The sequence below is a fragment of the Pinus tabuliformis genome, chromosome 8 (genome assembly GCF_031772625.1).
Source record: "Pinus tabuliformis cultivar Carrire ecotype Pingquan chromosome 8, CPIR1, whole genome shotgun sequence".
Lineage (NCBI taxonomy): Eukaryota > Viridiplantae > Streptophyta > Pinopsida > Pinales > Pinaceae > Pinus > Pinus tabuliformis.
The window spans coordinates 510,278,086-510,304,381 of NC_142294.1; the positions used below are offsets into that span (position 1 = coordinate 510,278,086).

Genomic DNA, 26,296 nt, shown 5'->3' on the forward strand with positions numbered 1-26,296 from the left:
TTGTATCTAATGTTAGATTCCGTAGAGTGAGAGTAGATTCCTGCCCCAGATTGATCTCGAGATACAACATCGTCATGGGTTGAAGTGAAAGCCATAGGTGCTCACATCTATCAGTCCTTCATATTGTTTTTTTGTTGAAATGGTTTTGTAAAAATGTTTTCTTTAACTATTTATAATTAGCGTTTTTTTGCACTGTCCTGCGTGATCTAATGAGTGAATATGTTGAACATATTCTTTTGAGAATCAATATAAGACATTAATTAAGAAATAAAAAAAGTCAAGAGATCCTCATCCATCTTAAATTGAAATAGAAATACTTTCACAATTATCTTTTTCTCATTCTTATTCCTAATATTTATTCCTAGATACTAATGTAATAATATTTATTGACGAGTACAACCACATTAAAAATATTAATGTGGTTGATATAGAAGGCTTCATAAATATAACAAAAATAAATAGAATATGAACATATTAGAATTGGAATAATCTCAAATCCCTAGGAAATTAACTATTGCAACATGAAGAATGTCTTACCAATCCACACATTTACTTGATTAACTATGTATAAAAAAATTATGGGTCAACTTTAATTTGAGAAGAAAAAATATTTACACATCTTATTGTAAAATGGACCATTTATCTCAATAACAATTTCTTATATACTAGCAATTGTCCCAAAAGGTACAAAGAGAGGCCGATAGGATTAGTGAAAGGAAGAAAGTTTTATAGATAGTGAAGCATATATAAAAGTATGTAGTGACGAAGTTAATAACCATCCTGTACCAGTACATTTGATATTAGAAGAACAAAACCAAAACCAAACCATTCATATTAATATAGTAAGTGTAGAACACGTTCATATTTTTAAAGTTCAATAGGTTCAATAGATTATTGGCAGCATGCTTTGTTGTACATGGTAAATGAAAAGTGAAGAAATTTGTTATTTGCAAATGTTAAAACAAATCACTTACATTACTGGTTGACAGTAGAAGTAAAACATTAACATTATTAAAATTTTGAAACCGATTTTAAATTCATGTATTGTATTTTTCAAAGTATTTTGTTTTACATACTTAAGTCCTCAAATATAGTGTTTTTAGATTCCATTTTGGCAAACCCACCATTTAAAACACTATGTATTTCTCATATTTATGGACATTTCTTAGCAGGCAATGAATCATATACCATACACAACAAGAAGAAATGATATTCAAAGGAATAGAATAATAGCATGAAGCATTTAACTATACAAGACAAGTGACATATAATATTCAAATAAATAGAATAATGGCAGAGACAGGATATATATTTTACCAGGATGATGTTGTAAATCCACACCCATTGTCCGTACAGGTGGACATAAATTTTAATTGAGTCTATGTTTCTTTTTTGTGCAACATTGCAATTTAAAGTTACTTTCTAATGTATGGCTACCGAGATGAAATTTGGTGTTTTCTCTGGTTCTTAGTATAGCAATAGGGGTAGAGTATGAAAGTTCAGGGGGTTATTGTTCCTCCTAACAATAACTGTGCTAAACAGAATCAGTCACAGAGCCTTTGTCATGGCAGGTTCTGTATTACTGACCTCTATTAATGTGTTTTAAATTAGTTATTGCTACCCTGTTTCTCTTTACATGCATGCTATTTTTAATTTATTTGTATTAAAGTACTGGACAAACATTTTGGTTCTAGAGCTGTCCCTGTTGAAAGACAATGCTGTACTTTTTGATGCTCTCTGCAAAAGTTTCATACTGAAGGGATAGAGTGCAATGGAGAATGAAGTACACTTAGCATTATGGTTATTGGACAAGATGGCTTGAAGATGAGGTGAATTCCTTTTTACTTGTAAATATGTAGCCTCTTGATTCAATCCAAGAAGGGTAAATTGTTTATAATTAATCTTTCCTTAACTGGAAGAAAGTCGTTATAACTGTATTTTTTAGGGGATACTGCTTTCTTATTAAAATTTTTAATTTTTATTGTTGGATCAGGTTGCTTCACTATGCACTATCCTCGTTGAAGAATACAAAGAACATGCATATGAACTCTTGCGACTTCCTTATATAAGGAAAATTTTGGTACACAGTTCATCTTTATTCTCCATTATGTATTTTATCTTTTGTTCTTAATGTCTATGGAAACATTTGCAAGGCAAAGAGTCTTCACTATTTTGTGCGCAACGTTCTAATCTTTGTGAGCTTTTGAGTCTCGGACACATCTGCATTTTTCTTATTTTCATTGTTGAGTCTTTGAGGAAATTACAACTGTCAGCTTGCAGGTATTTTTCTTGATTCAACTGCTGGATATTTCACCACATTGGACAGAGTTGCAGTTGATTTACTGCTTGTTGGTTGCAGCCAATATTATAGTACCATGGCAAATAATTTTATAAGTCTATCCAAATTAAAATTAATTTAATCGTATCTTTAAAAAAATTCCAGAACTTGAAAAGGCACTCTATCAACCAATTTCATCAGTACTAATGTCAAATAATTTAAGAAAGATATTAAAATTAAACTTAATTTAACCGCACATTCACAAAACCTTAGAAAACAACAACCCACAGTCTAATCATATCTCATTTGTCAAGCAATTTCATCAGTACTAATGTCAAATAATCGAAGAAACATATTAAACGTAAACTTAATTTAACCCCACATGCACAAAACCTTAGAAAACAATAACCCACAGTCTAATCATACTTCAAGAGCAAAAGCATTTGACCATGTGATTTTCGCTATCATATAAGATTAAGCATTTGACCATGTCATTTAATTTCATGAAAAGAGTAATGGAAAGTGAAGCAGATATGGCTGCAATGGAAAGTACATAAAGCTGCAACAAATCATTTGTACATGCTCTGCAACAACTGCCCGTGAAAAGGGGTATTGGAGAAAATTCCAGAGATGCAAAGCACTAAGTTTAATATCCATATATTGCAAAAAAGAAAACCACTTGGTCCTAAATGGAGTAACTGAGATACAGGTCTAATTAACCCTGTTTTAACATTGCTCTCCCAACAAAAAACACTTCAAAATACGATCAGGAATGCCTTCCATTAGGTTGAATAAGTGACCAACCCCAGGAAGCTCATGATAGTGGATGCAAGAAAGCTTTTCACCAATGTAACGCTGCAAAGTCACCGGCACTAATGCATCCTCATCCCCTTGCCATATATGAACTGAAACATCATTGTTAGGAAATGGGTTATTGAGTTCCAAAGGATCAAAATCCCACTTGCCAAACATGACCATCAATGCTGCCTTCAAACGCTGCAGAGGCAAATGAATCAGTAAATAAGGAGAAAACAAATCTTGGATCCAGAATCAGGCACAGTACCAGTATCTTGTTAATTTGGAATTCTTTGTCTAATCTTAGCATTGGTTTATTGAGAAAGAGAAAAGTCAATCAACCTCAAGCAAATTCCACAATTCAATTTCGTTAAGAACAGCATAGCATTCTGATTTGACTTTTGAAAATGGTTTTTTCTAGGAAAAGGAGAGATCAAGGTCTCAGATGGAAACCAAAGTCAGTCAACCTCAAGCAAATTTCGAAATTCAATTTAGTTGAAAAACATAGCATTCTGACTTGCCATTTGAAAATGGTCGTTTCTAGGAAAAGCAGAGGTCAAGGTCTGAGTTGCAAACCACGTAAAATAACATAAATAGACAAGAAATTATAATTCACTTTCCAAAAAGAAGTGAGAGGTATAAGGCCTAGATCAAGGAAAAATAAATACTTCAGCAGATCTTCCACTTGTAGCTAATTTGCGTCCTAGCTCGCGGACATGCCTGTTCAGAGGTTTCCATGTCCCTTGAATAACGCTTGAAGAAGGAAACCATTTTTGGGTATTCCACCAATAAGTCAGCCAAGGGGTATAATAAGCAACACGAAGTGCCCATTGATCCTGTCGGGCTTGCTGATAATAAGCTTCTTTAGATAAATTAATTGGGAAACCAGGCCACCTGTAGTTTATTACAGGTGCTAAGAGTGCAGCACCCGCTAACCTGTGTTACCATCATTCATATTTCAATGTTATTAAAGTGCAGAATCCCAAAATTTCTTAGAAAAGGATCTAACACAACCGTTGTGTGTCACAGAGACTGCAAAGTTCTCTGTGTGCACCCTATTTAGTATTATATCAACTAATATCATAGACAATAGATGCTAAGTTGGGAAAAAAAAGATGAGAACCTGTGTGGTATATATTTGAGGGATCCCCATATCGTGTATCCCCCAAGGGAGAAGCTCATCACATAAAATTTGGGACCAAGATCAAGTTGGTCTGCAAGCTGTTCAATATCTAAAGCCGCACTTCTTACAGATCGCTTAGGATGAGGATCGCTTTCTCCGTACCCAGGCCTGTCGAAGGATACAATGTACACTCCCAGCTCTTTCACAATTTCCTGCAAAACCTGAATGCCATTCTGCAATTACCTCAGAAGCTGGAAAGGTATCATTTCTGGATCCTGTAAAACCATGTGCCATAATGATCTTATACTTTGCTCTCTCTCTGGGAACTCCACTTTCCCTGTAGGCCAAATGTCTTCCATCTTGAAGCCGAATTCGAGGGGCAATAACTGGAGGGCCATTCAGAGATCCACAGATAGCAGAAGGGGGCGGCTGGATGGACTTGGATGCCCATGCAAGGAACCCCACCATTAAAACAATGGCTAATTTTCTCAATATACCTGAAATGCTATGTTGTTACCTTTGCTTAACACTTTGATCAGAAAGAGCAGAAAACAATTTTAGGTTAAACTAACTTACCTCCACTCAATGCATCAGATCTTTTGTCCGACTTGCCCGTTCTGGTATGGGCTCGGGCAGCTGCAGCCGAAACTTTTCGGTTCCCAGCAGCCATATTCTATAAAATATACTATGCCTCCCAGAAAACTAAAATAAAGAGAAAGAAAAGGCGCTTATCTCGGCAGCCTTCCAATAAAATCGACCACACCAAGAGGGCTCAATGCATATGAAAAATACCCAAATGCAAAAACAGGGCATTCACTATGCTTCCTGTCAGGATTTTCCCTGCCAATAAATTCAACAGCTGAGATCCTCCTCAATTTCTTTATCCTTAAACAAAATTCTATGCATGCTCCTATCTAAGGATAGAATTCCCCCCGGTTAGGCCAAAATGTGAATCAACTGTACTGTACATGTTAAAATCCAAACACCAAGAAGCAAATTAGAGAAATCTAGGCAAGCCCAATTCAGAAAAACCCAAAAATGTCACATGCAATATCATGCAGAAGCCCCTTTTCTCGTTTATGAATGTCCAATAGCAATTATCACAAAACTTACCTACAGAAACGAATCTCCAATTGCAAGTATCACAACACTTACCTCCATCTCGGTTCTGGGTTCAGGCATGCAATATGATGAAGTTGGAGCTATAAATGAGGTTCGAAATATGGCATGGAAATGACAAGTAAAAAGGACATAAAAATGTTTTTTTAATAAAATAAAAGAACAGAGTCAAGATTCAAAGCCATTCACGAATCATAAGAGTAGAATTACATGTTCTAACCATAACCGAAAAAGAGAATTCTCATACATATTAATATTCACCGTCCATGTACTGTAACTGATAATTTGATAAGTTATTACCATCATTGATTATTGATGATGTTAAGGACCTTTTCAGCAGAAGCATGTAAGCAGGTCATGACTCATAACATCTTTGTAAGGCACGTCTACATGTCCATGATAGTGGTGAATGTGGTATATCTAGCAGCTCCAAATCAATCCCAAGTCCTTATACAGAACATTCTTATACCAGAAAACTACTTGCATCATAACCAGTCCCTGCACATGAATTACTTATGTGTTGGCTGGTAATTTGGCTAGGGTGAATGTGTTCGACATTGTCCACTTGTCTCAATGAGCAAGTGCAGACTCGACACAACTTTTTGGACTCTTTTGAGAAAATTTGTTGTTTTGAGTTTACCATTAAGCTGAATAACAAACCAATCACCAAAGTAAGCACAGCTAAATCCAAATTTGTAGCTACTACCTAACATTCATCAACAGGAGCCATTCATTCAAACATGCAACATAAAAACAAAATGCTCAAGAAAAGAAAACTTGTGTTGTTAAAAAGCAAACAGACATTCACCTTCGTAACTCCAAGTCCTTGCAGACCAACCATATGAAGTCTAAACCTTTCCGAATCAGTAGTAAAAGTGGATTGTGCAATGCAAGATGCAATTCGCAAGCAAAAGGATCATATCTTAGATGACTGCAGAAAAAACAAATATTTAAACAACAAATAATTAAATTTTTGAACTAAACACAATTGAATGAAAAAGCTAAAAAAAAATCGTAGCTACTGCCTAAAATTCATGGACACAACCCATTCATTCAAATATGCAGCATGAAAAACAAAATTGTAGCTACCGACTTAAAATTCATGAACAGAACCCATTCATTCAAACTTGCCGCACAAAAACAAAATTATCAAGAAAAGGGAAATTTTGTTGTTAAAACCAAAGAAACATTCACCTTCCTAAGCTGACCCGGCCGTATGAACATTGCAATACCAGTAGTAAAAGTGGCTTTTGCGATGCAAGATGCGACTTGCAATCGAAAGGATCATCTGTTTGAAAAGCTTTCTTTCGATATGTTTACAAAATTTGGCTCTGGCGATTAGGCTTTTTGTTTTGCACTTAGGGTTTCCTATATTTTTTCTTGGCCGCCCTCATTGCATGGGGAGGCACCATTAATGTAAGACTCTCGCTTGGAAATCACCCCAAATATCACTGTGTTTTCTGAGTATTGATGAGTTTATCAGTGAAGATTTTCGTCAAACAGATTAGTAGTATACTGCTATAGATGTCATTTGATGTTTGGGTTTAAATGTATATGAACAGTGAACAACAAGTACCCAAATAATACCCCAACCGCTGACAAATAAAGAAAAGGGCTTTCTAAACACACTTTTAACAACAGATTGGCGCTAGCATCGAATCAGTAATTTGACAAATAACATAAGAGGCGTGATCATTCATTGACTGAACCATTGAAAGATTACACAGAACAAGGATAAGAGGAACCTGGTTTCATTTAGCAGTCCATGAATAAAACCTATACAGGCCCCACGTTACTGCACTTCAGCAACCACAACTTCAGTAATACGCTGACCAGGAGGTATACATTAAGAATCGATTAGACATTGAGAACAGGTATTGGAAAAGGATAGGAATACTCGACATATTTAACAGAACAGCCTCTGTTGTTGGGCAATCTAAGCCAAAGGTTGAGTCCATTTCCCTAAGAAAGAGCCATTTACCAACAAAACACGGAGGCCATATGAGATGCATGTGCACAGTTCATCATAAAAAGGAGGGCAGTATAGGCCAGAATTTTAAGGAATCATCTGCTTGAGTCTAGGGATTTCTATCTCTGTCCAATGCACAAACTAAGGGAATTGACGTCATGTGCGTATACACGAGTTAGAGATTTCACTGTAAACGAGATTTGAACAGACTGTCAAATTAAGTTTTTACAGCAGAACCTCTGCTGATGACTGGTCTAACTATAATGAAGATAAATAAATAAATAAGAGATTATAAAGAAGGAATAAGATAACAGTCCATAACCACAGAGAAGATAGGTGGTTAAGGCATTATTGTGGAACAAAAAAATTTCATATATAAATAAACATCCAAAGACTAAGAAAGAAACCATGAACAAACTTGCCTGGAGCGATCACCTCTGTCACGGCTAAACTTGCAGGTAAAAAAATAGGAGGACTGTCTTCAAGGCATCAGGGATTAGGGTAAAAATTGACCACGTGATGAAAGCTACCTGCAGCGAGTTGGCAGCAGGGGTCAAAACCGTAGCTGTAGTGGAGAAAGGCGCCTCTCTTCATAACCAAAAAAGACGCAGCAGCAATAGTTGCATTCAACAGACCGATGGATAGAATGAATGAAAAGAAAATAAACACAGAAATAGCGATCACCTCTGTCACAGGTAAAAATGCGCTGATGATCTTTTCCTTGCGCTTGCAAAATGTGAGGACTGTCTTCTGTCTTCAGGGCGTCAGGCTGTCGAAGAAACTGGAAAATAAACCGTGAATGAGGTTGTGTTCTAACCTCCATAGGAACCCCAGAACAGTTAAACGCCGCCGCCATTTCCTCGCAGAACATAAATATCCACCACGCCACTCCCTCAGAACTGTTCCGCCACTCCCTCGCACAACCGTCCCGCTGAAAAACTCCTGGTTTTCTACCTGCACGAGACTGGAAAACTCCTACAGAATCCGATGCCACGTGTCGGTATGAGGAGCGAAGGGGCTATTCAGGAAAAAGATGCCACGTGTCAGCACGAGAGTGAAAGGAACGACGAAAGTCTGTTCCAAAGGAAGGCCTATCGGCCTAATTAATTTCCACATCTAAATAGAATATGAACATATTAGAATTCGAATAATCTCAAATCCCTAGGAAATTGGTGAGCAGTGAGCCACCTAGCACAAATATAATCTTTTAAATTTATTAAAAGTCAATGTAGCCTAACAAACTTTGTAACACACTACAACCATTGATAAACTTTAAGACTAAGTATATGCTAAGCATATTAGGCTGTAAATTAAAAAAAAAAGTCAACATATCCTCATCCACCTTATTTTTATCCTATTGAATTTTTTACCCTTAATTTTTATTACAAATTTATATTTTTTATTACAATGTTTTAATATAAGATTTAGTTGTATTTTTATTTTTATTCTTAATTTTCCTTAATTTTATCTTAATTATTCTTATTAATATAATATTTAGTTATAGTTTTACTTATTTTCATCCTTATCATCCTTAATACTATCCTTATATTTATTATCCTATTATCCTTTTTCTTATTTTTTAATATTTTACTCTTAAAATTTATTCTAATATACTTATTTGTATTTTTTGTTTCCTTAATTACACCATAAGGCGTTCCCTTTGGGAAGAAGTCACCTAGATGCCACCCTAGACCATTTTGCACCATTCGATCGATTGTTAGACGATTGAAAGGCTTTTAGCCGTCGGATCCCACCGCTCGAAGTCGCAACCGCCTCCTTGATTTCTGCCACTGGACAGACAAATGGAAGAAAGTGGTTCAATGAAATGGTTCAGTAGTTTGAGGATATTTCGATCAGGAAAATGGGGTTAGCATTCATCCACCGGATCAAATTCATAAAGAGGCCTTCTCTTTAAAGATGTTGTTATGAGTTGTTTAACGAATAGAGATGCTTTTCGGTGGTCAAAACCTTGGTGTGATGATAGAGTTTTAGCTTCCATTGAAGCGTTCAAAGAAATTCTTTTTCTTCTGAATTTGAGCAGAAGCGTGGATTAATGGTGAGTATAAACTTGTTTTTAGTGATTTTGAATGGTGTTGTGAGTATAAACCTATTTTTAGTGATTTTGAATGGTGCAACTTTTATTCTTTGTTGGTTAAGCCTCGATGTTTTGTGAATTTATTAGTGTCATAGTTTCAATCTATCATAATGTTGCATTGACAGTGGAATCTTTGTCCTTTAACTAGACTTATGCTATCTTTTGGTAACTCTCTAGATTCAAAAATGGAGAATTGGTTCTCGGATGAGGTGATGGTTGATTCAAAGGGCCTTGGAAAAGTCAAGAAGTAGATCAATCAAGGGGTTTCAATCACAGATTCGCGGAATAGACCAACAACTGAAAGAAAAAAAATGTATTACAATTACTTCAATGCTTCTTTGGGGTGGGGGTGAAAAGGAAAATAATTTTGTTTTGGGATTAGACAATGTTTCTGATATGGAAATCTTTTTATTTGGCATCCATGTACTACTTGTTCCCTTGGGGTATTGGTGTTCCTGGCCAAGCCCTTGCTAGCCAAAAATGCATCTGGTTGAGCTTAGTTTCTAGCATTCCATTTAGTTCAATCCCATTCAAACCCATGTGGGTATGGAATATTCCAGGTCATTTTAAATAAATTTTTCTCACAAAAATACATATATTTACCCACATAAATTCTTATACAACAAAATACACTTTACAGTGATTTTAATAAAAAATAATTATCTAACCCTAAAAAGTGTGGGCAATATTTCTTTAAATAATGATGCAGCCCTAAGGATGTCACAACCAAAATACGTTATCGGGATGCATTTTCCCCTTAATGGCCCTTTAAATCTTCATGCCCACACATAATTATATCGGAAGCATTTTATATGCATTTAGCCTCATAACCCCAAATGGATAAAAAATGACCCAAACAATCACCCTGCCGAACACCCCTTTTCCTTTGGAAACTATGCCTTTTCCTTTCAGAACCCAAAAGCCTTTGAAAAAGCTTTAAAATAGTGATTTTCCACCTTTTTAAAGTGATTCTATATATTATGTCGCAAATCTAGATCTGGCCAATCGGACAACTCAGATTGGATCGCTATATCGACGATTGGAGGTCTCAATGGTCCACAACTATCAGCGCTTCCCTTATCAGAGGTCCGATGCGATATCGTAATTGCTATTGGAAATAGAAATATGTCCTCTCAAAATTTTATCACTCCACTACAACACCCCGATGCGATATGTCGCAATCGGAAGTCTCAAGGTTTGGGGATAAAGCCTGTGACCTGCACCGATCTGATTGAGCGATGCGATATATGTATATCGGACCCGATAAGACCCAAAAATCCTGCGTATAAATTTTCAAATCCGCTATATGGGTCCGCTTAGTGGTTTTTCATGAAAACTTAGTGTAACTAGATTTTCCGTTTGCAGAATTAAGCAACACTAGTTTTGTTTTCGACCCTGGGTTTTCAATGATAAAACAAATGGGAATGCAATTAATGATTCATGGAAACAGGTGTTCATAGCCCCTCCATCGAAATGCAAACAACTAGATGCAAAGGCATGCACAATATGATTATCGTGGATCTGATAAAGGATTTACATAGACATCATAAATATTTCATCAAACAAACAGTGTTACAGAGTCTCACCTTAATGGCCCGATTTGCATACAGTTCCCTCTCTCTCTACTCACAATCTTTCACTCTCGATTCATTCCTTTCTTTGTATATACACACAGAAACACATAATTATAAGTTTGAGGCTTTCTGCCCCTCTCTGGCCTGATTATTGTAGTTAGCAGTCTTCTTCTCCTACGCTGCCCGTACGCTTACAATGCTCTTGACTCCTCTCTCCCTGTCTCCCTTGTCTTCAGAAAAGACAGGAAAACACATATATGTCTAAGCTAACCATCTCCTCCACAATTGAAGGAATAAACTATACATTTAGAAATCAAATCCTATCCTAATCTAAACAAACTAGACTACTTGGCTTGATCTCCACGCAAGGAGGATCATTTGCCATTTATTCCCAATTCTGTTCAGAATTAGGCAACAAATTAACCACTTCCATAATTTAAATTAATACAATTTAAACAACCAAGTCTTCCTCCAAACTTGCATTAGCCACAACATGTGACCACTCCATCACATTGCTGGCTAGGCCTAGATGCTCTTGCATCAGACTCCCAAAGTTTAAATTAATCATGATCTCCTGATCATGTGCTTCTGATCTGTGTCCTCCTGGATCCCATACTTTGTTTGGTAGTCTGTCCTTGGTTACTACTGTTGTTTGTTGTTCTCCCAGTCTCCATACTTTATGCTGCATTTCCCCATTAGCTATGCTCTCACTGTCTGCTGCTGTCCTTTTCATATATCTTACTGTTGTTTGCTCATCATTATAGTTTATGACAGGCTCCCACATCTTAATTTGTAGTTTTCCATTTCCTTCACCTGTACCATTCTTTCCAGCCAATCTTCCTTTCTTCTTTTGTCCTTTATTTGTTTTATTGGAATGCTGCTGTATGAGTCTCCACAACTCATCCAATTCTTTGTCCACTTCACTTCTCATATGTTGAATACTATTCTCCTGCAACTGATTGTGTTCTTGAATAAGAACATCATAATCCCTGTGCCAATAATTTTCCATATACATTTCTGAAATGTATAAATGCCTTCTCCATTGATCCTCTGCAATAATTCCAGTTCCTTCTTCTGGTTTCTCATTCATGACTTCACTACTTCTTACTTCAAATTCCAGTATACCTGCAATTCTACAAATTTCTTGAAAACTCAAAATTTTTCTTGCTTGGTTAGGTACTTGGAATATTTCCTCTTTTAGTAACTTCATTTCTGCACTCTTAAGGATTATGGAATTATATTTATCTGCATCTGAAATGTCATCTTCAGCCTCTCCTTTATCAATAAATCCCTGTAGTATAATAATAATTCTGTTACTATCATCTCTTGAATTCATTCTTAGTTCAACACTCCCATACCGTAGATTCAACATTGTTCCATATTTTTGAGACATTCTGATCTCACCCTTCATTAATTCGATCTGATCTTTAGAATCAACTCCTTGGTTCAAATTGACTTCACATTGCCTTGTTCCTGCATATAAATCTTCATCATCAGAATTAATCAATTCAATAAACACAAATGCTTTATCTCGTTTCCTCATTATGCCAACATTTATGAAAACTTCTTTCTCATATTTGTCATCCATGACAACTTTGTTCTCATTCAGTTCTGGTTGTACAATTTGATCACTTATTCTTTGGTTTCCTTGCCTCTTCTCCAAAAGACTTGACTGATGCCACAAATCTACCATTTAATTTGGAATTTCTCCCAAAATCTCTGCACAATCTTTATTGTCTACAACAACTGTCTTTAGTCCTTCTTTACTCAGGTTTTATTCAAGGTCAATAATCTTCAATGACTATTTAATATCTATAAAGTCTTCTATATCAATCTTCAGTAGTTTTTCTCCTTTGGCTTCAGTCCTCAATAGTTGTCCTGTATCCACATAATTCACTACAGTTATGTTTAACAGCTGCCCTTTCCTCTGCATGACAAGATTATGTGAATTTCCTTCTTCTAACTCTTGAAAAATCATATCTTGACTTTTCATTTCCCTTATGACAACATGAATAAGTTTTCTTACTCCAGTGTATCCTGCATTTACACACAACATATTAGTTTCAAAGCTATGAGATACGAAGGTCTTCATAAGATTCTCCAATAGGTTTGTATTAGCATCATCAGTTTTCCTAAGAAAACTCTTTGTTACATATTCATATGAATGGATCTCTTTCTTTCCAAACATTCCTTTGATCTCAATAATTCCTTTGCCATCCTCCTTTTGACTTATCCCTTGGATGTCATCTAACTGGACATCTTCCTTCACTTGACTGTAACTTTTCTCCTTATTCTGTATATGACTGTGAATAGTCATCTCTTCACCTATTAATATAACAGTTTCTAATAACTGCTTGTCTTCCCTCAAGTCTATATGACCTGCAAACACACAACAACTTCCAGTTTTCAAAATACAATACTTTTCCTCTTCTTTTGATGCTTCAAGCACCAATCCTCCATCATAGATCTTTTGGATTTTAGCAGACCCTTCTTGCTGTGAATCCATTCCTTTGAGTCTTTCCTTCTCTAATAAATCAATATGAATTTGTTCAAGTTCCCTGACTCGTTCATCAGCTTGTCATTCCACCTCTGTTGCCATAGCTTCCACTTGACCCTTTTCTTCATTCTCCATCTGTTTCTTCGGTCTTCGCTTGTCTTTCTTTGTATTGCTAGACTAATCTCTTGTTCTTCATTCTACTGCCAGTTGCTATACTTCTACAATCTAATGCCTTCCTCAAATTCATTCTCATGTTGCTGATCATCTCCTTTAAATTGTTGGTTTCTTCCATCTTCATCTTGTTGGATTAATACTTCTATCTCCTTCATGTCTCTGAGGACATAACTTCCTTGTTGCTCCTGATATTTCATCGCACCTTCAAATAATCTCTACTAAATTTCTCTGATTTCAACATCATATTTATTAATGTTGTCTTCCATACTTGCAGTCACATCATTAACTGAAGAGTCTAAACATTTACCTAACTCAATAAATGTTAGAGACATTTCATCCTTATCATGCATAGTAACCATATCCTTTTCTCCATCAGGTTCTGAAAGATTCATTTCTTCTTCAGGTTCCTTGAGCAGTCTTTCCAAGAATTCTATTTCCTTGTGAAATCTCTCTAGTAGTTCATCACAACTTCTATTCTCCACTTCATCCTTTTCTGGAAATCCTCCTGAGTTATCCTATTTTCTACACTATCATATTGCAAACTTCTTTCATAAATTTAATTAAACAAATTTATTTGTTTACCTCCTTGGAATACCACTATGGCATGTTCATTAGACTTTTGGTCCATATCAACTTCATCTAACTGTTTCACACCAAATATAATTTCATCTATGAACTCCTTCTGCTGCAATAGATCAGCACCTTCTTCCTTTAAAAATCGTTCTCCATCATACTTCACCTCAAGAGCTTCATTCCTGTTTATGACAGTTTCACCAGACTATCCATCATCCTCTGCATATCTTGAAAATATACACACATTATGAGAATTAAAATCACAAGGATTCGTTGCCTCATCTACTTCCCTTTTCATTATATCTTCGAATTGTTCTGAACTATGCCAATACTCCATGAGATCTTCAACTGATCTATCATTTTCCTCTTCACCCAAAATTTCACCTTGTTCTAGCCTACAAATGGAAACTTCCATTTCTGCTTCTGCTTCTCTGAGTTCCTTTGGTTCCTCTTTAACACTCAATATCTGCTCATTATTGCTCAACTCTTCTGCTATCTCTAAATTCAGTCGTTGATTTCTCTTCTCTTGTAGCCTATGCCACTTTACTCTCCTTTTCATGGTCCAACCATGCTTCTAGCCTTCATCACTTCTCTGTAGCATCATCAATATTCCAATCTCGAAATCTATCTCAACTCTCTCTCTGTCAAACTCTTCTTGACTCATCCTCATGCCATTTGCTTTGGTATCTTTCCTTCTACTATGGCTTCTTTCTGAACCTCTACTATGACTATTAGTAGTCATATTATTCTCCTCTCTCTTCATGAGCTTGTCACTCCTATGCAACAAGCCTCTGCAACAACAAGTCTTCCTTACTGCAATCTTACCTCACTAAGCTCTCCTCACTGAGTCTTTTGGTAAGCATGGTCCTCTATCTGGAACCTCCTCTTGAGCAACACCTTTTCTCCTTCTAGGCTTCTGCAATCTCTCACTCTCTCTTGAGAACACTTCAGCTGTTCTCTCTGTCCAATGTCTTTTGGATTCTTCAGGTTCACTCCCACTTCAGAGTGATTTTATTGCTATGCTTTTAAGAACACATCTGGTTCTTCTCTCACAACTTCTCTTGTTCTATATTGCTGTAGTATTCACACTTTCTTATGTTTTCACCTGGGTTTTGAATGGATTTCCTCTGTCTCTTGCATCTACAAGTTCTACTACACATCACCTCTGTGTGCCTTCCTTCTGTCAGATTAGAAACTGATCCTTCCTCTTGCCTGCATGAATACTTTAACACATAACTCTCTTTTTAATTCCTTCATACAGAATTCCTCTGTTCTATTTAACCCCAGTTATTCAATTACAATATGTCTCTGCTATCAGTTATTTCAATCACAAACCTGCTATGATACCAAAATGACGCAGCCCTAAGGCTGCCACAACCAATATACCTTATCGAGATTCATTTTCCCCTTAATGGCCCTTTAAAGCTTCATGCCCACACATAATTATATCAGAAGCGTTTTATATGCATTTAGCCTTAAAACCCCAAATGGATCAAAAATGACCCAAACAATCACCCCGTTGAACACCCCTTTTCCTTTGGAAATTATGCCTTTCCATTTTAGACCCCAAAAGCCTTTGAAAAATCTTTAAAACAATGCTTTTCTACCTTTCTAAAGTGATTCTATATATTATGTTGCAAATCTAGATCTGGCCGATCAAACGACTCAGATTGGATCGCTATATCGGTGATAAGAGGTCTCAATGGTATGCAAATATCGGCACTTCCCTTCTCAGAGGTTCGATGCGATATCGTAATCGCTATCAGCGATAGCAATATGCCTGCTCAACGCTTTATCGCTCCACTGCAACACCCCGATGCAATATGTCGCAATCGGAAGTCACAAGGTTTGGGGATCAGGCCTGTGACCTGCGCTGATCCGATTGAGCGATGCGATATATGTATATCAGACCTGATAAGACCCAAAACTCCTGCGTATAAATTTTCAAATCCGCTATATGGGTCCGCTTAGTGGTTTTTCATGAAAACTTAGTGTAACTGGATTTTCCGCTTGCGGAATTAAACAACACTAGTTTTGCCTTCGACATTGGGTTTTCAATGATAAAACAAATGGGAATGCATCTAATGATTCATGGAAATAGGTGTTCATAGCTCCTCCATCGAAATACAAACAACCAGATGTGAAAGCATGCACAGTATGATTACCGCGGGTCTGATAAAGGATTTACACAGACATCATAAATATTTCATCAAACAAACAGTGTTACAGAGTCTCGCCTTAATGGCCTGATTTGCATACATTTCCCTCTCGCTCTACTCACACTCTTTCACTCTCAATTCATTCCTTTCTCTGTATATACACACACAAACACATACTTACAAGTTTGAGCTTCTCTGCCCCTCTCTGGCCTAATTATTGTAGTTAGCAGCCTTCTTCTGCTGCGTTGCCTGTAGGCTTAAAATGCTCTCGACTCCTCTCTCCCTATCTCCCTTGTCTTCAGAAAAGATAGGAAAACACATATATGTCTAAGCTAACCATCTCCTCTACAATTGAAGGAATAAACTATACGTTTAGAGATCAAATCCTATCTTAATCTAAACAAACTAGACTACTTGGCTTGATCTCCATGCAGGGAGGATCATTTGCCATGTATTCCCAATTCTGTTCAGAATTAAGCAACAAATTAACCACTTCCATAATTTAAGTTAATACAATTTAAACAACCAATTCTTCCTCCAAACTTGCATTAGCCACAACATGTGACCACTCCATCACATTTCTGGCTAGGCCTAGATGCTCCTGCATCAATTAATCAAATTTATTTTCAAAAGTATAAAAATGTTAAGTCTCTTTAAATCAAGTTGTTAATATCCTTTGATATAAAGCATGATACAATATATTTACATGCATGTTAAATGTTTCATGCTTTAAGTATTGATGAAATATCTTTAATGTTGTTTTTTCATTTGACATAGATTAATTAACATGAGATAATTAGTTATTTTTTAAAATCTATTTATTTTAAATATTAATGAAATATCTTTTATGTTTTTTTAATGTAAATTAGGTATTTTTTTTTAAATTGAAATAGAAAGACTTCCACAATTATCTTTTTCTCATTCTTATTCCTAATATTTATTCCTAGATACTAATGTAATAATATTTATTTACTAATACAACCACATTAAAAATATTAATGTGGTTGATATAGAAGGCTTCATAAATATAACAAAAAAACTATTGCAACACGAACAATGCCTTACCAATCCACACATTTACTTGATTAACTATGTATAAAAAAATTATGGGTCAATTTTAACTTGAGAAGCAAAAAAATTACACATCTTATTGTAAAATGGACCATTTTGCTAAATAAAATTTTCTTATATATTAATTTCCCCATCTAATTAGAATATGAACTTATTAGAATTGGAATAATCTCAAATCCCATGAATCTAAAGGAATTACACAACTTATTGTAAAATTAATTTCCCCATCTAAATAGAATATGAACATATTAGAATTGGAATAATCTCAAATCCCTAGGGAATTAACTATTGCAACACAAAGAATGCCTTACCAATCCACACATTTTCCTGATTAACTATGTATAAAAAAATTATGGGTCAACTTTAATTTGAGAAGCAAAAAGAATTACACATCTTATTGTAAAATGGACCATTTTTCTAAATAAAATTTGCTTATATATTAATTTCCCCATCTAATTAGAATATGAACTTATTAGAATTGGAATAATCTCAAATCTCATGAATCTAAAGGAATTACACATCTTATTGTAAAATGAACCATTTTGCTCAATAAAATTTTCTTATATATCAGTGCCATATCAATCGAAAAAGGGCCTACTTGTGTTTGCATCCCGATTCTTCCTATGGTGCATGATGACTGGACAAGGATGTTGATTAGATTTTTCGAGTGTGGAGATGAATAAGCTCAGGGTACTAGAATTGTTGCAGTAGAAGCTCTTGAGATCTACTTGGATGGCACCAGAGCAGGTGCTTTTGTTGAAAGAGTTGAATACAACACCACATCTTTAGAGGTGGAATGGTTGTTAGAATATAGGTAACAGAGGATTTTGTATTGGCTACCATGCCCATGTTGTAATTTCTTGTTGTAGCCTTCATATCATGAAGATTCCAGTATATTTATATGAGGTGTTTGACATTTCCTTCTTTTAGGAAGATATGTTTATGTAAATAAAGAGCTAAGATGGCTCCATTGGTTGTATGGTTGCACCTACCTCTTATACTTTTTCATGTTACAGTAGGTGGAAGAATAAGCTCTCTAGCATGAAGCCTATTTTCCAAGTATTTATATTGTTCTTTGTCATGGTAATAAATGTTAATTGAATGATCTTTGACATTCTAAATATATAATTTTGAAACATTATAATGTTGTGCAGAGATTGCATCTATTTTACAAGACACTTCAAGCTACTAGTTCCTTTTCTACCGCCTTACGACATTTTCTTTGCAACATCTGGTGCAAATGCTAGTAATAATAATATTAATCGTTTAATATTAATATTAGGATTAATAATTCTTTTTTTGCATGGTAGTAATACTAATTTGGTCCATGATCTTTGGCCCATAGGCTTGGTATATAATTAGATGTTGATTTCTAATCCTATTTGATATATTTTTTATTTATTTACCATACCTCTTTATACCTCTTTTATATTTAATTATTTACCATACCTCTTTTATAAATATGGTATTTGGCCCATGGTATTAATAATAATTTTTCCCATGGTATTTGGCCCATAGGCTTCACCTAAATAAAACCTCTTTTTTGAATTTTGTAAATATAAAGAGGTTTATAGAGTAAATATAAAAGGAGGTTTTATTTATTTACCATACCTCTAGTTTATTTATATTTTCATTTATTTACCATACCTTTGGTCTATTTATATTTGTATTTATTTACCATACCTCTTTTTGAGTGTTCTTCATATTTTAAATTTATATTGTGTTTATACATAATAATAATTTGATTGATTATTAAATAGGACCCACATTAGATTAAAAATGTTAAATGTTAAATGTTAAGCATTACATGTTTATGTTTTTACGTTTACATTTACATTTTTAAGTAAGATCTAACCCCATACTGGGATGTAGAGGGCCTCTCGGCACAATAATCATTATACTAGTTATTTCGTATATGTGTTTATGATTATATACACATTAGCTCTCTTGGAAGTGTGTTACATTACTTTGGTGGAAAAAGCGTTAAAAGATCCACGCAATTGTAAATTTGAAACTATGTATTGAAGTTAAATATATGGGGCCATAGAAGACGATGTGTGAAGCCATCGACCACCAAAATGCTAGATGGAAGTTAAAAGGAGGGTCCCCATTATTATTATGAAGATAATAATATAAAAATGGGGGTTGTTGTTTTTCCACAATATATCCAAGCTACACTTTTTTATTCTTATTGTACTTCTTCAACACTCAGTTTCTCTTGTATGGATACCTAACATCTTTATCTTCTAAATTTATTTCTGTCCAAATTTTTGTAGAAATTCGAAGAAACAATTGGTTTTACACTTTTATTTTTAATAAAAATCAATATTTTTTGCCACTTTATGATTCAATACATATATTTTTATCTTTTATGCATAATTTCATAAAATATTTAGTAAATTTTTTACACTAGCTCCCTTATTATTGGCTTTCATGTGTCATATTTTTTACGTGCTTGGTCTTATGGCATATGTTGTACACTTTTAAATCTTCCTATTATTTATGTTAATTTCGTTGTGAATACAATAACTCTTTTTCAGTTTTTATCTTGTAAAGATATTTTTTATAAATTTTGTTTTTCCTTACCGTATATAATTGTAATTTGTAACATATATTAATGTAAGTAGGTAGAGCTATCAACAACAGGGATCTAGTCCTATCATCTGACGTAACCCTATGGGAATCTATGGGAATTTAATATGTTGTAGGTGAAGATTTTAAACTCCACCCCTCAAATAAGTTGTAGCAACCTAGAATCGTAGAATGAGTGGCAACAATTCAAAGTTGCAGCAACTATACTCAAGTAGAGAGTTGCAACAGATCATACTTGAGAGTTGCAACATGTTCCCCACAGAGAGTTTCAATAACTATTGAGAGACTTGCATCACTTGTGTCCCATAGAGATTTGCAACAACTATTGAGAGAGGTCCAACACCCGTTCTCGGAAGGTACCTGTGTAGATTCATATTGAGAGAGGTCCAACACCCGTTCTCGGAAGTTACTTGTGTAGATTCATTCTTGTATACTACTGTTAGCACATAAAGACAATCATATTCTAAAAACACATAACAATAAGTTTTGAAATTACATATTAAGGGCCTAATTATACTTTGAGCAAAAATGCACCATTATGGATTGTTGACACCTAATCCTCAACGGATGGGTGAACTGGACAGTCATCAAGAAGATGAACTGATCCGTCATATTTATGTATATAAATGTTAGTTAGCTAACGAATAAATCAATCTCAGTTTTCTTCCGCTCATTCATTCTGGAGTTACCCTGGCCTGACATGGTATCAGAGCACAGGTCCCAGAAATAGTTGTAACTCCTGCTGTCTTGAGAGCTGCTCAGTCCTGAGCGCTACTCTGACATTGATTGCCTGCCTGAACGTTTGCCTGCCTAAACGCTGCCCCTCTCTGCGCATGAATACCTGACACTGCCAACGCTGCCCCTCCATGAATGTATCGGTTATACCTGACATTGACTCTCGTCTTTTGGCCGTTCGCCGAGTCTCTCTCTTCCAAATCTCATCAACAATCTTCCATTATCGACATTCATGTATTTCCTGCCATTTTATTTTGGGTTTCAAAATTTTCCGACTTTTGCCATTCTGCAGTCAAACGAGCTATCTGGAATCACCAACCGTGAGAAATTTTGAGATAAGGTCTGCGTATATACATTGTTTTTGTTGAAAAGCCCGGAGACCCTCTCAGAGGAAGATCACCGAGCGTTGCGCTGTAGCCGCTTTTCATCTCTCGCCCAAACCGCAGTCCAGTCCCCGAGTTGCTCATCCGGAGGCCTATCTCGTCTCCCTCTTCGAGGACTCAAATCTCTGCGCCATTCACGCTAAGCGCGTCACCATTATGCCCAAAGATATTCAGCTCGCCCGCTGAATCAGAGGCGAGAAGGCTTGATTTATTGAATCTGAATTCATTCATTTTTTGTGCGGGTGTTTTACATTGTTTTACATTGTCGGAGCCCTCAAAACTTCCGTCCAGACAAAGGAGCAGTCGCAGCGGATTTTGGACATGGTATCATAGAATGCAACATACATTTCAGGGTGTCTTTTTGCATGCCGGTCTGTCCTCATTTTATAGCTGCACAAATCAGCAAGCATAGATGTATATTCCTCCATGTGAATTTTTTGTTTCCTATGAAAAATGTATGGACTTTTATTATGCTTTGCATGAAACAGCAAAAAGGCAGATGGGGGCCTTTGCAACAGTTCCGCAAAGGTAAATCTGCACTCGGCATTCATCCATCAACTTTACAAAAAATAAAAGTTTAAGCTGTTTCGGGGTTTTCCCCGCGAAGGCATTGCATAATCTTTGCATCTTTTATGGGCATTTATTACATTTAAAAAGATTGAAGTGATATGTAATACTTAATATTTGAAATACTGGATGCTTTTGGAGGGATTTGAAGAAATAAATTTGGAGAAAATATGTTGCAGCTTGAAGTATTGAGGTACTTATTGGAAGAGATTTGAAATTTTTGAGAATGCCCTTTTGAGTACAGTTTCACTGTATATCAGCAGAATATTTTTTTCTATCAGCAGAAGTATTTTTTTTTACAGAATGCATTCAATCATCTCTATGGTCGGAATAGTTCTCACTGGCAAAGAGAACTATTCTGAATGGTCCCGGATGGTAAAACACACCCTCATCTACAATGAGTTGTGGAAAGGAGTGTGTGTCGGAGAAGAAGACAAAGACCCTGTGCAGCCCACATCAGATAAAGAACTTGTCATTTGGGAAAAAAATAACAACAAAGCCTATGCATTGATCGCAGCATCTGTAAATGAAGAAGTAAGTCGTCATATTTCATCCTATTCCACTGCCTTTGAAGCTTTACAAAAGCTAAAAGAACTCTATGATTCACATTCTGCACTTGAAGTTGTTCAGCTCATGATTAAACTCTTCACTCTTGAACTGAAAAATAATGATCCCCTTGCTCTTGCATCTGAAATAAAGTCTATAATGCATGATATTAAATCCACTAAGGTTGAGCTGGATATCTCTCTTATTGCCTTTCTCAAAGCACTCTATCCTACCTACTCCAATTATCTTGAGTCTTTACAAGCAAATGGAAATCTTAAAGACATAACCTTTGAGTCTCTTGTGAAAAAGTTTGCTGAAAGAGAGAAAGCCTTTGGAAAGAAAACAGTCCCTGAATCTTCTGAAGAGACTGTTTGCCTTGCTCATAAAGAAAAGCATCCTGCTCAATATTCTACAAGAGGAAGAGGTGGACAAAGAGGAAGAGGAAGATACTTCAGAGGCAGGGGGGGCAGACATTCTCAAGCAGAAAAGGCAGATCTACATTGCATTCGCTGCAAACGAAATGGATCACATGATGCTTCTACATGCAAGCTACCATGGGACAAAATTGAGCAGAGAAGAAATCAGCAGAAAGGTAAAACTGATGACACAGACAAAGGTAAAGCACCTGAATCCGCTCACTATATTGAGGCACAATGTAACATTGGAGTAAATGAAGATTTGTTTAATGCTTCACTTGCTTCTTCGAAAAATGACTGGTTGCTTGATTCAGGAGCAACCTATCATATGACTCATAGGAAAGATTTTTTTGAAGATTTCACTGATAATGTTGATGGAGCAGTATACTTTGCAGATCAGTCAAAAATCAAGCCTTCAGGGCTTGGCACAATCAGGCTTAAACTGCCTGGTCTTCCAGACTTTCTTCTGGATCATGTTCTATATCTCCCACAGCTCAAAAGAAACTTGCTGTCCCTAGTCCATATCTGCTAGCAAGGTCACTCCATTCATATGTTTAATGGCAAGCTTGAGGTAAGAAAGGCATCTGACCACTCACTTGTCACGAGGTGTATAGAAGAAGAAAGACTTCTTAAACTGCAAGGAACTTCTGCTCATGCACAACATTTCTCATATATTTCTCATCATGAAGAAGGTACACTTCCGTCAAGTTTATTATGGCATGCTAGATTTGGACATTTAAACTATGATAGTCTCCGCTTGTTGAAGAAAAACGGTGTTGCTGGTTTGCCTACCATTCCTAGAAAACATAAGCAATGTGATGCTTGCATTCTAGGAAAGCATAGAAAACAGTCTTTTCATGATTCACATTCAAGAGCACATAGGAAGCTTGAACTCATTCATTCAGATTTATGTGGTCCAATGCCTGTTTCTTCTGCAAATGGAAATAAATATATCATGACATTTATTGATGATTACACAAGAATGTGTTGGGTTTATTTATTGAAGAACAAATCTGATGCTTTTCAAACATTCAAGAATTTTCATAAGTGGATTGAAAATGATGCACAATCTCATATTGGGTCTATTCGCACTGATAATGGAAAAGAATATACATCAAATGAATTTGAACACTATCTTCGCCAACATGGGATTAAACATCAAACAACTGTGCCTTATAATCCTCAACGGAATGGTGTAGCAGAAAGAATGAATAGAACAATCTTGAATATGGTACGATCCATGCTTTTCTTCAAAAATGTAAAGACAATGTTTTGGGTTGATGCTGTTCTATGTGCTGCATATATAAAGAATAGATGTCCATCTAGTGCTATAAGAAACACGACTCCTTATGAATTGTGGTATGGACATGTTCCTTCGGTAAAACATCTCAGGATCTTTGGTTCCACCTGTTATGCTTTAATACCAAAGGTACATAGAAACAAACTTGGTGGTAGAAGTCGTAAGTGTATCTTCCTGGGGTATTCAAACACATCTAAAGCATACCGCCTCTATGATGAAGTAAATAAAACGTTTGTTTTATCTAGAGATGTCATTTTTCTTGAATCATCCAAATCTGACAATGTTTTTGAGCGGCAACTTGATCGCTTGGATAGATTCACACAACCGAAATCATTTCAAGAGTTTGATAATCAGATTCCACATCTTGAAGGGGGGATTCCTATACTAGATCAACATGTGGAATCTTCTTCTGAAGAACAATCTCCCCTGCATGACACTCCAACAACGGATGATGCTTTAAGTGATGTAATTGATAGAATTGGGAGACACAATCTTGATTCAGACCCAACTCAATCAACAGAGCAGCCTGGACCATCTCAGAAAGGTCCCCCAAGTGGCTGACAAAGACACTTAAAAGTGTTCATCCTGATGAAATTGGAAAAACAGGAACCAGAAATACAAACCGACAAGATGGAGGTGATGTAGATAATTCTAATTCACCTGTTGATATGGATGTTACTTATGATTGTGAATTGAACTTGTCTACAGATTTTGAACCAACTTCCTTCAAAGAAGCTGCTTCTCATGATGAATGGAAAGAAGCGATCGAGAAGGAGTATGATGCCCTCATAAAGAATGGCACTTGGAAGCTGGTTGATCCTCCATTCGGAACCAAACCAATTGGCTGCAAGTGGGTCTACAAGAACAAGTACAAAGCTGATGGCTCACTTGACAAGCACAAAGCTAGGCTTGTGGCAAAAGGTTTTGCACAGAAAGAAGGGGTCGATTATGAGGAAATTTTTGCTCCCACAGCAAAATGGGCAACCATCCGGACACTCTTTGCACTAGCTGCTCAGAACGGTTGGAAAGTCCATCAAATGGATGTAAAAACTGCATTCTTGAATGGAGATCTAAAAGAGAATGTTTTTATGTCCCAGCTTGAAGGATTTGCTGTGAAAGGACATGAACATAAAGTATGCAAACTTGTGAAGTCCTTGTATGGCCTCAAACAAGCACCACGAGCCTGGTATGAAAAACTAACCGAGCATCTTCTGAAACTCAACTTCAATCATTTTGATCTTGATGATGCAACTTTATTTGTCAAGAAAGTTGGCAAAACAGTTGTATATCTTGTGGTATATGTAGATGATCTTTTAATGACAGGGAACAATGAAAGCTATATTGCATCCATAAAGAAAGAATTAGGAAATTTTTTTGAAATGACTGATTTGGGCTATGTTCATTACTATCTTGGCATTGAAGTAACCCAACATCCAAAGTCCATATTTCTTTCTCAAAAGAAATACATTGGAGATTTGTTAAACAGATTTGGCATGACAGAGTGCAATCCTCTTTCTACTCCAATGGAACAAAACTTGAAGCTCACATCTATTGAAGGAAAGGAATTTTAGGATGCAACAAAGTATAGACAACTTGTAGGAAGTCTCATCTACCTCACTACTACCAGACCAGACATTTCATTTTCTGTTGGAATCCTCTCCAGGTTTATGCAAAAGCCTTGTGAGGGACATTGGTCTGCTGCAAAAAGAGTTCTAAGGTACTTGAAGGGAACTCAAGACCTTGGAATCAAGTATACACAGGTGGACGACTTCAACTTGATTGGATACTCTGATTCAGACTTCGATGGAGACAAAGAAACTGGGGTATCTACTTCAGGATATGCTATGAGTCTTGGATCAGGAGCTGTCTCCTGGAGATCACACAAACAATCAGTACCAGCAGATTCCACAACAGAAGCAGAATATGTGGCAGCAGATGAAGCAATGAAAGAAATTGTGTGGCTCAGGAAAATTCTTGAAGATTTGCAGGTAAAACAAATACAATCAACTCCACTCATGATTGATAACACCTATGCAATAAATTTGGCCAAGAACCCAAAGTTCCATGATCGTACTAAGCACATCAATACTAAATATCATCTGATCCGACATCATGTTGAGGCCAAAACAATCCATCTCCGTCATTGTTCCACAAACGAGCAAATTTCAGACATCTTCACCAAAGCGCTTGGAAGAGAAAAGCTTGAAAGATTCAGAACGATGCTTGGACTCACCAACATCCCTTCAGATTAAGGGGGGGAATGTTGACACCTAATCCTCAACGGATGGGTGAACTGGACAGTCATCAAGAAGATGAACTGATCCGTCATA

The 26,296-nt window shown here is 36.1% G+C and overlaps 1 long non-coding RNA gene and 1 pseudogene across 2 annotated transcripts; both read right to left on the reverse strand.

Moving 5' to 3' along the window:
* Window positions 1-2,747: 2,747 nt before the first annotated feature.
* Window positions 2,748-5,180, reverse strand: LOC149236328 (uncharacterized; annotated as a pseudogene). The gene is made up of 5 exons (XR_016268387.1): window positions 4,773-5,180; window positions 4,440-4,693; window positions 4,197-4,408; window positions 3,690-4,009; window positions 2,748-3,261 (listed from the first exon to the last, which is right to left on the reverse strand). The product of XR_016268387.1 is annotated as an uncharacterized LOC149236328 (transcript).
* Window positions 5,181-5,533: 353 nt separating this feature from the next.
* On the reverse strand, window positions 5,534-7,453 carry LOC149236329 (uncharacterized). Its single transcript, XR_016268388.1, has 3 exons — window positions 7,061-7,453; window positions 6,124-6,246; window positions 5,534-5,962 (listed from the first exon to the last, which is right to left on the reverse strand). It is a non-coding gene; the product is annotated as an uncharacterized LOC149236329 (long non-coding RNA).
* Between the last annotated feature and the right edge of the window lie 18,843 nt (window positions 7,454-26,296).